Raw genomic sequence first — 15,337 nt, forward strand, 5'->3', positions numbered from 1 at the left:
CAAAAGAGAGTTGCTGGAGGGCTGTTTTAATTATGAATGAGCTCTCTTCTCTCCTGCTGATAAGGAGATGTACATGCCTCCACTCAGATTCACAAACTCCCACATAATTTACAGCAAATGCTGACATCAGCCACATAGCCCTTCTTATATAGATGACAGCAATTCAATGCCAGATTTTAAACAACTTCATATGTTTGCAAACAAGTAAATTTCAAAAGAAAATGCAACAAAGCAGAATATTATCAACATTGTATCACATCAATAATAACGTTTTAGCTATTTTCAAACTTTATTTGTATACTCAATTACTGGTATTTTATTAACTTCATTTAAAAATTTGCATATGAGTGGCTAGTGTCTGGTTGTTTTTCTTAGCAGTGGCAGGGGTGTTGTTATATGTAGATTCATGTGCATTTCTAAATTGCAAATCCAATTCACTCTTTTTAGCTTTAGAATTTGACTTGAGAATATTCCTTTCCAGCATAAGGGGCTGAATACAGATGAACAGTAAGTGAATATCATGAATCATAGAGCTCTTATACCTTATTTCTAATGGGTCCAATTCCTATTCCTTGTTTTGAATAAGTCTAATTTCTAATGGAAATGCTACCCCTTTGCTTACTAGCATCTGGTGCATGCTGCTAGGAGAAGGGCAGAACTGATTCTGGCTGTTTGGTAGAATCAGCATCAGTGATGGATTAACATCACCTTATCATGTCTTTCCACTAATTTTTGCCCTTCCGGTTTTGTATTTGGGGCTCATCTGCTTTATTGCCACCTTAATTTGGAAAAGAAGGAATCATATTAAAGGAACAATGGAGTCAACAAGTCTAATATATGATTCAGACAAATTCCTAAAGTATTTTTCTCTAAAGCAGAATTTGCACATAGAGATTCACATTCATTAGTGAAAGGCACAGCATGTCAAGCCAGCTGCAGGTTTAATAGAGAGGTCAGAACCTTTTCTCTCTGTCATTGCTACTGAAGACATCATTAGAGCTACAGTAAAACGAGAGAATGTCACAGAATGTCAGCCTAGTCATAGTGCAACTGTTCTTTTTTCATTAGTGACTCAGCTGGTTGCTATGGAAACACCACTCTAATATCAGGGATGCTAGAGCTGATGCTTCTCCACCTCTATTTTCAGTTAGCATAAATTGAGCCCCCACCTCATGGGTTCCTGCCATGATATTTATATCTGGGTCATGATAATAAAGCCATTTAGAAATATGTCTGTTGAAATTCTATCCAGGCAGAGAGGCTTCCCACTAAAAGGAAGGAAAATATGAGATCTCTGGGTTGATCTTAGAACCAATTACCCTGTGGGAGGCAGGTATTCCCTTCAGCCCTGTCTCCTGGGGAGACTGCAGTCCTCACGGGGACTTGTTCTCCAGTTTCCGTCCTGGCCCCTGACAACATATGTAGGGTTTTCAGGGCCCCCTCCATGATAAGATCCAACAGATGTCCGTTTATTTATATCCTTCCTCTGGATGAACTCAGTTTCACCTCATTTATTTACTTATGCATTGAGTTGCAGAGAGACGACAGTGAGCCAAATATCATGCTAAATAGCATGTTTAGAGACTATCTTGAACTCCAGCCATTCACAGTCTAACTAGGGACTGACCCAGGATAAACTCTGCAAGAATAGATTCTTATATATACTTTGTGATGCTTTTTAAAAAAATACTTTTGTTCTGGGGCTGGAACACAGGCCTGTGTGTATACAGCGCGAGTACTCTTACTGAGTTATATCCCCAACCATATGTGATACTTTTCCAAGTTTTATTCACTATCATTGACAATTATGTATTTTCCAGATAAAATGTAAAGCTCTGACACATGTACATATTGTTGAAGTATCACATTGTCTTAGTTAAGGTTTTTATTGCTGTAAAGAGACACCATGACCATGGCAACTCTTATAAGGAAAATATTTAATTGAAGGGAGCTTGCTTATAGTTTCAGAGGTTTGGTCCAATATCATCATGGTGGGGAGCATGGTGGCTGAGTGTATGGTGGCATACAGGCAGACATGGTGTTAGAGAGGTAACTGAGAGTTCCACATCTTACAGGCAACAGAAATTGAACTGAGACACTGGGCAGTACCTTGAGCATAGGAAACCTCAAAGTCCACCCCCATAGTTACACACTTCCTCTAACAAGGCCATACCCACTCCAACAAAGCCACACCTCCTAATAGTGCCACTCTCTATAAGATTATGGGAGCCAATTACCATTCAAACTACCACACAAATTATCTAATTATCATATATATATATATATATATATATATATATATAAACTCTAATATCAGCTCATTGTAGCAGTGCTTAAAATTCTATAGGATGCACGTTTTAGTTACGGCTTGACAATCTTTTAGAAGTTGAGAAGGAGAGGGTAACTGACTGTATTGTCTGGTGCACTTCCGAATCAGGAAAACCATAAACTCAAAGTGTTGAAAATTCCCAGGATTTACAACTGGGGCCAAAGGACATTTGCTACAGTGCTATGTGGTTGAAAGTCCATTTACTTCTTAAAAAAGTATTAATGCAAAGCATTTCTAATGCAACTAGGATGGTACTCATTTTAAAATGGGAGAAAAACTGCAAGACCAAGTTAAGAGGCTCATTTTGGAAAACTGTTCTGGAATCAAAGCAAGCCTGAATGAAGAAAGCAATTTGACAAAATCATTTTCTGTTAAACTTTCCCCTAGAAATGATATAACATTAGAGGCAAAGCCAACAGTGAAATATTACTAAACAAAATGCTGTGTTTGTCTTACAGTGTGGTATATGAAAAGAGTCTTTGCAGCACCTATTTCCTATACAGCAAAGCTAATTTATGACTCTGTAGGATTAATAAACATTATCTCTTTCCTGCATATCAATCATTTCTTACAAGCAAAGATAAATAAAGCTATTGCAAAGAGGACATGGTTGTTTATTAAGTATATTAGGGCCTCCACAGTGACCCAAATGATATTTATAATGAGCCAGGGAAAGTCCTTTCCTCCTTCTCCTGTGTCACTACATAGCCCAGAAACTCAGGCAGCACCTTCTTTGATGAATGATGAATGTCCTGCAGTCTGCTGGTGACAGTCTTATACACATGGTCAGAGAAATATAAAGAACATACATGTCACAGCCTCTCCATATACTGAGATCTGAGGTGGCTGGGTGTCTTCATTGATGTCCCCTGCCCAGATCCTTGATGATCATGTTTTCCTTTAAAATCCTAGCAGCAGTTGAATCTAGTAACTGCAGTAGTTAACAACCAAGCAAGCTGGACCTTTATAAAATATTTTTGTGAAGCATGCTTTCATGTTTTCATAAGTAATACATATGATATGATATAAACTATATCTAAATGAAGACACAGTGACAACTGTATCTCACTGCTAGTCAATGGTTTGGAAAGCTATTGAAGGGAGCTACTACTACAAAGGAGTACAGAGGAAGGAGAGTTTTTCACATCTTCTTCCAGATAATCCCAATCTTAGGGAAATCATAGAATATGATGCAAGCTTTATGCTTTCTGATTTCATTTTACTTAAAATACTTGTTGGATATGCAGAAACTGAAAATATCTTTTCTTCTTTCTACCCCAGGTTCATGGCTGGGGCCTCTGTGACATGAGACTGACTAACAATAATACATTATACAAGCAGATTTAACGCAATCTTCAGGAGTGGTGGGAGCTACCAAAAGGGACAGGAGATCAGACCAATGGTGATAACTAGGTTAAAAGAGTACTAGCTGGGGCTTCTTTGTCCAGGTTTTCTTGGCATTCTATGTCTTTGGAAACAAGGAGGCTATTTCTGCACATAAAAAAGACACTTTTCCTTCAGGGGGTTGAGAGAATCTTCCCCACCCTATTTGATGTGCTTCAGGGGAAAGGTTCTGGAGAACAACAGAGAACTTCTTTGACTATATTCTCAAGTTTCTTCAATTTAAAATATATTCGGGTAGCCAGGTGGTGATGGTGCATGCCTTTAATCCCAGCACTCAGGAGGCAGAGCCAGGCGGATCTCTGTGAGTTCGAGGCCAGCCTGGTCTATAGAGCGAGATCCAGGAAAGGCACCAAAACTACACAGAGAAACCCTGTCTTGAAAAACCAATATATATATATATATATATATATATATATATATATATATATATATATATATATATATATGGGGTAGTATGTCCTTAACCCTATAAAACCTTATTCCACATTCCAAATGAGCTGCCTCAGATTTCTTAATGAACCACCCTCTATTACATGCAATGACAGTATAATATATACTCAACCAACCCTAGCTCCCTGTTGAAAGCAGCACCCACTTTTATGCTATCAAAGAAAATCCTAGTTTATGTTATTGTACACCTAGGCAACACATTTACAGTAAAATTTGTAGAAGTATAAATTATGGATGAACTAGTATGTATACATGAAATTTTGATAATTTTTCAAAAACTGCTTTTGATTAAGGTTGTATCATCTTTTACTACCACATAATATATATGGCATTTCTTGTTTTCCCACATCCTTATTATAATTTGCTTCAATTTCTTTCTGCTCAATACTATTGAAGAGATAAAAATGTCTGTTTCATTATAGCTTGTATTTGTCTTTCCCTTGTTGAAAGTTAAATTGAGAATTTTCAACACATTGATGCATTTGGCTAACTAGACCTCTAATCTTGTACTCAGGAGACTGAGGCAGGGAGGATTCAAAAATTGAAGCCAGCCTGAGCTACAAAATGAGATCCTCAAAAATTAAAAGACATGTATGTGTGTGCCTGGCTGTGGTGGTGCATGCCTTGAACTTCAGCACTCAGTAGGCAGAGGCAGGTGGATCTCTGTGAGTTCAAGGTCAGCCTGGTCTAGAGAGTGAGTTCCAGAACAGGCAGAGCTGCAACACAGAGAAACCCTGTCTCAAAAAACAAACAACAACAAAAAAGACATTTGTGTTCATTTTCATAATTAAATATTTGTTCATATTTATACATACATTTTTGATAGGGTTCATATATTAGATATCCCGGTATATCAGATTTTTATATTATGATTCATAACAGTATCAAAATTATAGTCATGAAGTAGCAACAAAAATAATTTTATGATTGGGGTCACCACAACATGAGGAGTTGTATTAAAGGGCCGCAGCACCAGGAAGGCTGAGAACCACTGATCTAGACAATAACGAAAATGTCTAGCTGGAGTCGTCACAATCCTGACTTGAGTCACCACTGTGTGGAGTCATAGCCTCCTCTCAGTTTCAGTCCTATGTCAATTCATACACCCTTTGTCTCTTTTTATTTTAATTTTGTTTTTAGCTAGCACACAAAGTAGTGTTTCATTATATTTTCATAAATGTATATCATTGTATATTTCATGATGTGCTCTCCTTACCCCCATTTCACTTTTAGTGGCTTCTTTTCTCCACTCAAATAGTCTCCTTTGTTTTCACATACATATAAAATGTGGTTCTCACTGTATCAGTGAATATTAGAAATCTATAATGTGAATCTTTCTTTACCCTTTCCCAGTGGACTTAGAGTGATCACTTGCTGGATAAGAGGATACATTCAAACCTTTGGGGAATTACTAGATACTGACTATACAACTATGGAATGTTTGGGAACTTAAAATCCCACCATGGTCTCTCAGTCAATTGTGGGGGTTTGTGGTTCCAGATAATACAGTCTTACTTCAAGTCACTATGGACCAAACTGATTTAGGAACCTATCTTTGATTTATTTTCCCATTTTTTAATGTAAAATTGAAATATATTTGGCAACTATCATAATTCTTATATTGATTTAAAACCATTAATAGGAATAGTAATGAAATAATAGAAAATATTAATAGTCCTATCACCAAAGAAGACTTGGCAAGAAAAAAGAGCACATGAAAAGACACACAAATCATTTGTCATTAAAAGGTAGAAACTTCAAACAAGCATTCTGTACCTACTATAACCCTATTGTAATGGAGAAACTCAGGAGTTGACAGTGACAACTACTGGAGAGATTATAGAGCATATGAATTCTCATTGCTATGTGCTGCAAGTTGCAGGAAAATTTAATAGATCAGCTACTATCACAAAAGTTACTACTTGGAAAAGCCAAGGACTTCTTCAAAGTTCAAGCCATGGTGATATTTTATCTTGGTGATATTTTAGCTTTTGAATATACATTGGCCGATTTCCACAATGATTTTCTTGTATGTTATGTGTGGTTCCAGAACTTCTATATTTGTCTAAAATGCCTATCAAGCATCCAAGGCCAAATGATCTCTTGAACTAAGGTAATACCCTTATGGAAACAACAACTGTCTCCTAGGTCAGGCAGATAGCTTTATTTCTTGTGCAATTTAAGGTAAGACCCTCCTTTCTTATACAGCCTTACTAACATTATAGACTCCAAACTTCTCATCTAACCATTTCTAGGAATGTAGTTTGAACACACAAATTCCCCTTTTCCAATATACTAACTGATCATTAGCTCTCAGTTGACCTTCTCCTTTACCACTTCTCTTTTGGATTATAAAAGAAAGTCTGACAGTCATTGCCTGAGAAAATTCTTACCTGCCTTTATGACCCTGTAGGAATTCAAGCCTGGTGATCTGGCTGGAGGGGAGGATTGCTATTGCTTGGGTTTATAACTGAATACCCTAGAGAATTTGAGAAGGAAGAACTGGCCGGTACAAGGAGATTCAGAGGAAGAATTTGAGAGACTTGACTTGAGAATGAGACAGAAAGGAGAAAAGAGAATGGAAGAACTAGATGGGTAAGAACTGGAGAAGAACTAGATTGAAGGGCGAGAAGAGAGTACTAGAGGAACAAGATAGAGGATGAAGGAGAGCCAGATGGAAAAGAACAAGATGAGGAAGAACAAGATGATAAAGAAGGAGATGAGAGAAGAGCTAAAATGGGAAAGAACTAGATGGATGAGAACCTAGATGGGGCAGAACTAATATGAGAGAATTAAGATAGAACTTAGAGAGGACAGCAGATAAATGTAGAGAGAATTCAGGCAAGAAAGGAACTAGACATGAGAGCAGAATAGAAACTGTGTAGAGAGAGAATTGACACAAAATAATAAAATGTATAAACTAAGGAGTTTTGTGTACATAGATTCATGTCCTATCTTCAAAGATTGTTATTAGTTGGTTGTAGATTCTTCCTGGACCCTGGGAGAGACTATTGAGGGGCTGGACCCCCATAGTCCCTGATAGCTATGAGGATGCAAAATGTCACGGCCACCTTGAAAGACAGTCAACAGTTTCTCATACTATTAAACATAGATTCACTTTGACTAGTGACTCCCCAGTTGTCTACCTAGATCTTTACACAACTGAATTTCAAACATACAAACAAAATATGCACATGGTTCTTTATAACAAATTTATTCTTAATTGTCCTAAAGTGGACCACCAAAAGTGTCCCTCAGTAGAGGAGCTGATAAACTCAGGTACATGGACAGAACTATATGTTATGTATTACTCAGAGCTGACCTTCCAACCTAAGAAATCACACAGAAGAATCTTAATTAGTATTTCTAAGTGAGACAAACCAGCCTGAAATGACCACATCCTGTAAGATTCCAATCATTTGTCATTCTGGAAAAAAAAAAAGATAAAATCTCATTTGTGACCATGGATTTGGGAGAAAGAGTAGAGTGATGCAAGAGAGGGTTCTTGGGGCAGTGAGATAGTTTTGGAAAAAAATAAAATAAAATGATAGACACTTCAGATTTTGTGTTTGTCAGAACCTATAGAGATTTACAACACCAAGACCAAATCTTAGGGAGGACAAGGACAAAGCACAGAAGTGTGTTGCACATGTATGCCACATTGCTTCCTCTGATGAAGAAAGGGCTAGGTGAGAAGCTAAATATCCTTAAAAATGGAGTTTTAAACTGAAAGCAATAAAGCCTTTGACAAAGTGTGACAGCAAATGATTTTTATTCAACCTGAGCACAGATTAACAATTCCAGAGTGGCTATGCACATATACTGTCTTTCAAATGAAAAAAGAATTAGAGAAGTTTGAATGGACCCAGAAATTTACAAACAACATAGGCTATTGCCAATGTTCCTAGTTGCTACTATAACTATATGATAAAACCCTAGTGTTAAGGACACCACACACTTTGGTTGCAGGACATAGAGAAACCAATTTCAAAATAATCAGGAACTTCCTTACCACTGGTTATCTTTCATAGTTCTGTTGGTGCTATGCAAGCTGATGTGTCAGGAAAAAAGTAACCAGTGGTCATAACCAGCATTGGACTTCCTGCTGCCAGGCAAGATGTGCCATGGTGAAATAGCAGCACTGTTACCACTGTTATGATGGGGTAACTAAACACTTTCTGACTGAATATGAGGCCTGTTCCACAGAAGTAATTTATTCCTGGAATTTAATAATTGTCAAAACCATTGGCTATGGTGGTCCTAGGCCCTAGGATAGAACTTGCTATTCTTATTTTGTTAAATGGTCATGCTGTCGAATTGGCTTCTAAATACACACACACACACACACACACACACACACACACACACACACACACACACACACACGTATATACACACATAATAATATATGCATACACCTGTAGGTCTAGGCTGCTCTCCACCTTGGTCAGAGAATCTTATTTGGGGGGAGTGGGTAATGCAGATAGCACACACACACACACACACACACACACACACACACACACACACACACACTACCCCCATCAAGACTTAGTAAACATGTTGCAGGGCTCTGTGAAATGCTGTCTTCTGGAAATGGTATTGCTACTGCATTCATGAACTCACAGCAGCTGTTGAGCACCAGACCTGCTTAAGATCATAGTACCCAAAATTCTGGCATAGACAGGTAAGTGTTTTCCAGGTCCCAGCAATGTGTAAATTCTCAAAGAATAAAAAGTTATAATAAAAAAAGAAAAGAGAATGTAATCATGTCAAGAATGGTGCAGTTAGCAATGAATTAGAGCTGAAGATGAAAGAAATCACACTTAATTTAACATAAATATGTCTAATTTCAAATAAAATAGAACTATAAATACAAGTGCATACTACTAGGCAAGAATATATTTCATTACTATATTAGGTCAAAGGGAATGAAGTGAAATCCAATTAGCAACACAAAGGACCAGTACCCAGATCTTGGTTTCTAATTCCATTCCCAATAAAAGGCAAACAAATCTCCTTAAAGAAGTGATTGTTTCTAGAAAGGAGAGAGGTGCAAAGTGAGCAAAGGAACTTCTAGTAAGAGATATTCAAAAATAAAACAGCTACACTGCTATATGTTATAGGGCACAGAAGCCAACTAAAATAGTTCCTAGTGTCCAAAGTTAGGATAGTCTAAATCTAGCATTGTATCATAATAAACTATATAATATTTATGAGGTCATAATGATAATTTTAAAGTTAATGATAGAGAAGGGATACTTTTTTGTTTATAGAATTCAAGTAAATTATATTGATAGTCTGTCTTAAAAGAAATGATATATTCTGTGATTCCTGACAATAAGCATTATTTGGCAAATTTGAAAACAATGTGTAGTCTTAAAATGTAAAGGCCTACAAACATTCTATCAGTAGACCGAGCTCAACATCATCAGTGATAGAACATGTTGGTAGCACACATGTCCTTGATGTGATGTGACCCACATGCCACTCCACCTCTGTGATCTTTCTCCCGGAAGTCCAAAACCCTGGTGCAACCATGACAAACATACCCAAGAACTTCCAATAGAAGAGTGTACTATGACACAACTGACCAATTCTGCTAGAAAATTTCAAGGTCATCAAAGCCAAGGAAAGCATCAGGAACTGTGACAGCTAAGAGAAGCTTTTAGAAGACTGAATACTGAAAGTCATGTGGTATTATGCATGGGATGAAATATGACTTTAAGTAAAACTGGAAGAAATCGGAATGTACTGAATTTTAACTGCATATACATTATTTTTAGTTAATAATGGTTCATTAATTATAATAAATGTACCATATTCATATAAGATGTTGGTAACATACAGTGTTAATGTGGAGAAACATTTCTTTGTAAATCTAGAGATGCATAAAAATAAAATCATTAATGAATATTATATGGAGATAAAAAAGGTAAACCAAACAATTTTCCAGACATTCTAATCTGAAAGATTCCATGTGGTGATATTTTGTTTGTGCTCTAACAAATAAAGCTTGCCTGGAGAGCAGAGTTTGGAGCTAGCCACTAGAGGCCAGGCAGTGGTAGCACACATCTGTAATCCCAGCATCTGATCCTTTGATCTCAGTACTTTGGAGGTACATGCCTTTAATTCTAGCACTTGGGAGGAGAAAACAGGAAGTGATATGGCTGAGTGGAGAGACAAAATGATAAGGTGGGTTGGAGACAGAAGCTTGCCCCTTTTGGTCTGAGGATTTGGCAGAGGTAAGAAGTCTCTTTAGTGGTTGGCTCCTTTATTTCTCTGATCTTTCGGCATTTACCCTGATATCTGACTCTGGGTTTTTATTAAGACCAATTAGAATTTGTGCTACAATTCCATCCACAGTAGACATAGAAAACAAGAAAAGTTAAAGTAGATCCTCCAGGCAGGAGAAAGCTGACAGGTGGACATCTAGATATTCACACAGTATTAAACAGCACTGATAATGTTGTACAATGAATTTTTCTTATGATTCTTTTATTAGTCATATGTTATGTGTATGACATGCTTTGGGGAGTGTGTTAACATGTGGCATACACACAGGGGTCAGAGGACAACTTTTAGGAATTTGTTTTCTCCTTCCACTTATCTGACGATCAAACTCAGGTTATCAGTGGTTTTACTTACTAAGCTATCTCATTGGTCCTCTTTTGTGATTTAAATCTACTTTAAAAATAACAGTTTGAGCTGATAGTAAGTGGTAGTTTAATATTCAGTCATAAACAGGACATTTGTACCACTCCCTCCAAGGCTCAGGGTATATCACTAATGAGTGGGTAAATAAAATCTTAAGAACTAACTGGACTGAGAAATTCTGTCTTCCAGACATGATACAACCATTGTAATCATGGCCCCAGTGCAGCTGAGGTGTTTTGCACAAGATAAGATCTGTTAACAGGTAAGTATGGGTCAAGGAGAACCTCATGAGGACCTCAGCCTCCCTGCTGAAGTGTTGGCTGCTGACAGACTATGCAGTTCTGCACTCACAGGTGAGGCATGGGGTGCCAAAGGATAGCTCAAAACCCAGAGTCACACAGACAGCTCTACTTACACTCAGTGGGACACAAAACAAAATAAAAAACAAAAAACAAAAAACATGACTATAAGAAATGGACTTGTAGACAGAAGGGTGGGGTGGGGTTGGCAACGGAGAGCAAGAGATTAAGAGAGGGTGGGAACAAAAGTAATGAGAGAGCATTATATGCATGTGTGAAACTGCCAAAGAACAATTCACATAATGTCTTGAAGGAAGTAAAAGAAAATAAATGCCAACAAATGCAGTCAATAATCTAGAGAAAGCCATTTTACACTGCCGATGAGTACATAATCTAAAGCAACCATTCTGGAAATCAATATAGAAATTTCTAAAATAAAACTAAGTATATAAATGCCCTATAACACCTCTTGCTACTCTTGGGTAAACATTCACAAGGCCGTAAGTCCACATACCACAGTGACATTTGCACATTCGTGTTTATTTCTGTGCTTGTCACAATAGGTATTAAAACCAGCAAAAAATATCTACCAGCAAAAGAATGGATTTAAAAAGGTGCTATATATCCACAGCTGAATTTTACTTAGCAATAAGTTAAAACTGAAATCATGATATTTGCAGGAAAATGAGTAGATCTGGAAGTCATGTTAAGTAAATAAACCAGACATAGAAAAAAGTACTAGCATGAAACAAATAGTACAATGCATGGTAGAGCTTGTACATATCTTGTACATATAAAGGAATTTTATAACAATAGTAATTTATAAACGAGGAAGAGAAAAATAGGAGACCACTGTGATAAGAATTTTATGCTACATAGTGGAAGGTGTATTGTATGACAAATATGTCAACTACAAATCCCAATGTAGTCAAGAAAATAACAACAAAGTTGTGCCTATAAGGCAAAAATGAAGACAGAGCAAAAGTAAAATCATAAAATATCCAATTCATAATAAGGCAGGGGAAACAGGATACTCCCCTGCCACCATCAAAAGCAACAGATGGGTATTACATAAACAAGTTAAAAGTGAAACAATGGAAAATGATGACATATCAATGTTAATGAAAAGAAAGAAAGAGTAATAACTTGTCAAGATAGACTCCACAGAAATGAACATTACTCAAATAGTGTCAGCTTCCAATAATAAAATGGTCAATTACTTAAGGAGATAATCAATTCTATACATCTATGCACTTAGTAACAAAACATGAGGTGTCACCAGCTGTTGATTCTTTACTCTCAATTGGTATGACAAAGAGTTTCCCAGTGTGTTTGAACAGGCTTATGTAGTTGTTGGGGGTAAGAAGTGAGGATTGAGCGCCGGGCGGTGGTGGCGCACACCTTTAATCCCAGCACTCGGGAGGCAGAGGCAGGAGGATCTCTGTGAGTTCGAGGCCAGACTGGACTACCAAGTGAGTTCCAGGAAAAGGCGCAAAGCCCCACAGAGAAACCCTGTCTCGAAAAACCAAAAAAAAAAAAAAAAAAAGAAGTGAGGATTGAATACAGGAACCTATGCATACCAGGCAGGCATTCTGCCACTGACTCTACTCATAGCCCTCAAACAAGCTTTGAGTGTATTTCTTTAAGTTTTCCTCAGTCACTCAATATATTACTCAGGGCTGAACATCATGAGTCAGTACTGATGAATTTTTTAAAAGGGTGATATTTTGACATTTGCTGCAATTGTCTTCATATATATTTTTATAAGAAAAAATGCAAGTAAAAGAGAACAGAGACTGGATTTTTTTTTCCTGCAAATGTTAGTGCTTGATCTAGCAAGATCACAATAATTGGAGTTCTGTTTTCTGTTTCATATAACATTCAGAGTGATGTGCTATTACAATGTTGACCAAATAGAAGGAGCTCCCTTTTAGGATGACATGATAGCAGCAGAACTATTAAAGTACTTCTTTTATGAGTCACTTGGTATTGACTTTTGATGTTTGTGTTTGTCTGTGGTGATGACTGAACTTCGACCTTGCACATCCTACGCAAACATTCTACTTCAGCTATATCCTTAGCCCTGCTGAGTTTTGGTCTTCTTTTCCTGAGATATTTTTAAATCCCAGTCCAATAATCTTATATTCTATAACCAATAGCATGACACAGATATTGTATCCCAAAGGTCATTCAACTTCCTGCAAAAGAGCATGTAACTGAGGGAAGTTCAAGAGGCCTTATGTACAATGGAAAATACAATGTTTAGGTACTAAATGTTCTGCTACTTTTCATTTCCAACACATAAGCTAAAAATTTTAATGTTCAGTCAGTTAAGAACCACTGACTATTTGAACACCTAACTTGCTTATTAATTATTATCAGTTCAGATATTCAATTGGTGTTCCAAACTTAATCTAACATTGTCTCATGCTTTATAACTAATAGGACATACTTGTCTGGTCCAGTGTTTGTTATCAGTCTACATGATTTAAAATTCTTTTACAAACAAGTTATTTTCAAGGTATATCCCCCAAGATTGCCTTTTACACATGAGTACACAAGAATGTCCTTCTTTCCATAGGCACAAACAGTACATCTGTATGTCCCCATGGCCTTTAATTCCTTTATGAACTGCCATTATCAATCTCCTTTTTTTCAAACTTCAAATTAACTAGTGATTTTGTTTGGAGAAGCTGGTCCACTGGAATAGAGCCCAGCTGGTGGAGTGCTTGTCTGTATTAATGAGTCACTGGGATCAGTTCCTAGCATGCCCACAAACTGGGTATGGTGATGTGCCTGCAATCCTTGTACTCAGGAGGTGGAAGCAGGAGGATCACAAGTTCAAGGCCATCCTTCCATAATACTGAGTTTGTGGACAGCCTGGGATAGAAACTTCCATCTTAAAAAAAAAAAAGAAAAAAATGAGTGGATCTAGAGCTTGCTGCTCATGATAACCTGTCTAAAGACAGCTACTTGCTGGAAGGTTTGAAGGATACTGCTTAATTCTGGGGGCTAACAATTTTCCTTTTTCTGGCTTTAACCAGTGACAGAGGACACATTGTCAGATCACGGTGTTAAGAGGGCTAAGAAAACAGAGGTAACCTGTGAGTTAGAGAGGCTGAAAAGGGAAGGGTCAACTGGGAGATAGAACTGAAGAGTAGAAGCTACTTTAGGGAGATATTTTTTGGGAAGAACAGATGATCATAAAGAGCGTATGCAATGTCATCCCCTCTCAAAACATTAGCAAACAAATGTATTAATATTCTTTAGTTTTGAGGGAAGAGATGTACATGAGAATGGTCTCAGGGAGAAAGAACTATGGCCCAAGAGATTCAGTGACAGACAGGAGTACTTCCAAAAAAAAGAAGAAAGTAGTTTACCTCCTGCTGGTATTCCACTATTTTGATACCAAGGTAAAAGAGTCTTCGGATAAAATAGAGAAAAAATTTAATGAAGTGGAACTAACCTTTTTGAAGAGAACTTGTTGAGCCATTCCATGAGAGCCAAAGACATAGGAATTTTTTCTCACTTTGCTGTGTTGCTCACAGAAATACAGTAACAATATTTACGGCTTTTATCACCCTAAATTAATTGTAGATGATAAGAGCTTCAAGGCGACATTTTCATATCATGTATTTCAATTATATTTAACATTCAGTAACTTCTCTTTCCCTTTCTTATTCCTGCTGAGTCTGTTCTTTACCCAACTAGTTAGGTTCTTCTAATGTCATGTATTTTCTTTACTTTTTTTTTTGTGTGTGTGTGACCCAATGAGTTTCATTAGGGATACTAGGAATATGACAGAAGAGTCATTCTGTTTAAATAACAAGTTCTCATCTGAAGACTATCAGTGGCTCATCTTACATACATATGATTTCAGCAATCAAATTAGATGGATTTTCAAACCATAGCACAACTGATGGAGGGTAGAGTCCTTAGAAAGCTTATATAAGAGTAGGTTGGCATATGTATTTCAACCTAGTAAAAATTATGTTTCAACATTTAATAAAAATGGTTAAAGACTGGCAAATTATTTCTGTATTTTTGATAAAGACACCAGTTCAAATCCAGTTCTGGGTGAGAGGAGTTTAAGGGGGTAGGGAAGCAAAGCATAGTAAGTGATTTGGGCTGAGGATATAAATAACAGATTTTAGTTGTCTGGAGAAGACATGAAAAGTAATAATACCAGTTGAAATGC

This window comes from Peromyscus maniculatus, chromosome 15 (assembly GCF_049852395.1).
Source record: "Peromyscus maniculatus bairdii isolate BWxNUB_F1_BW_parent chromosome 15, HU_Pman_BW_mat_3.1, whole genome shotgun sequence".
NCBI lineage: Eukaryota > Metazoa > Chordata > Mammalia > Rodentia > Cricetidae > Peromyscus > Peromyscus maniculatus.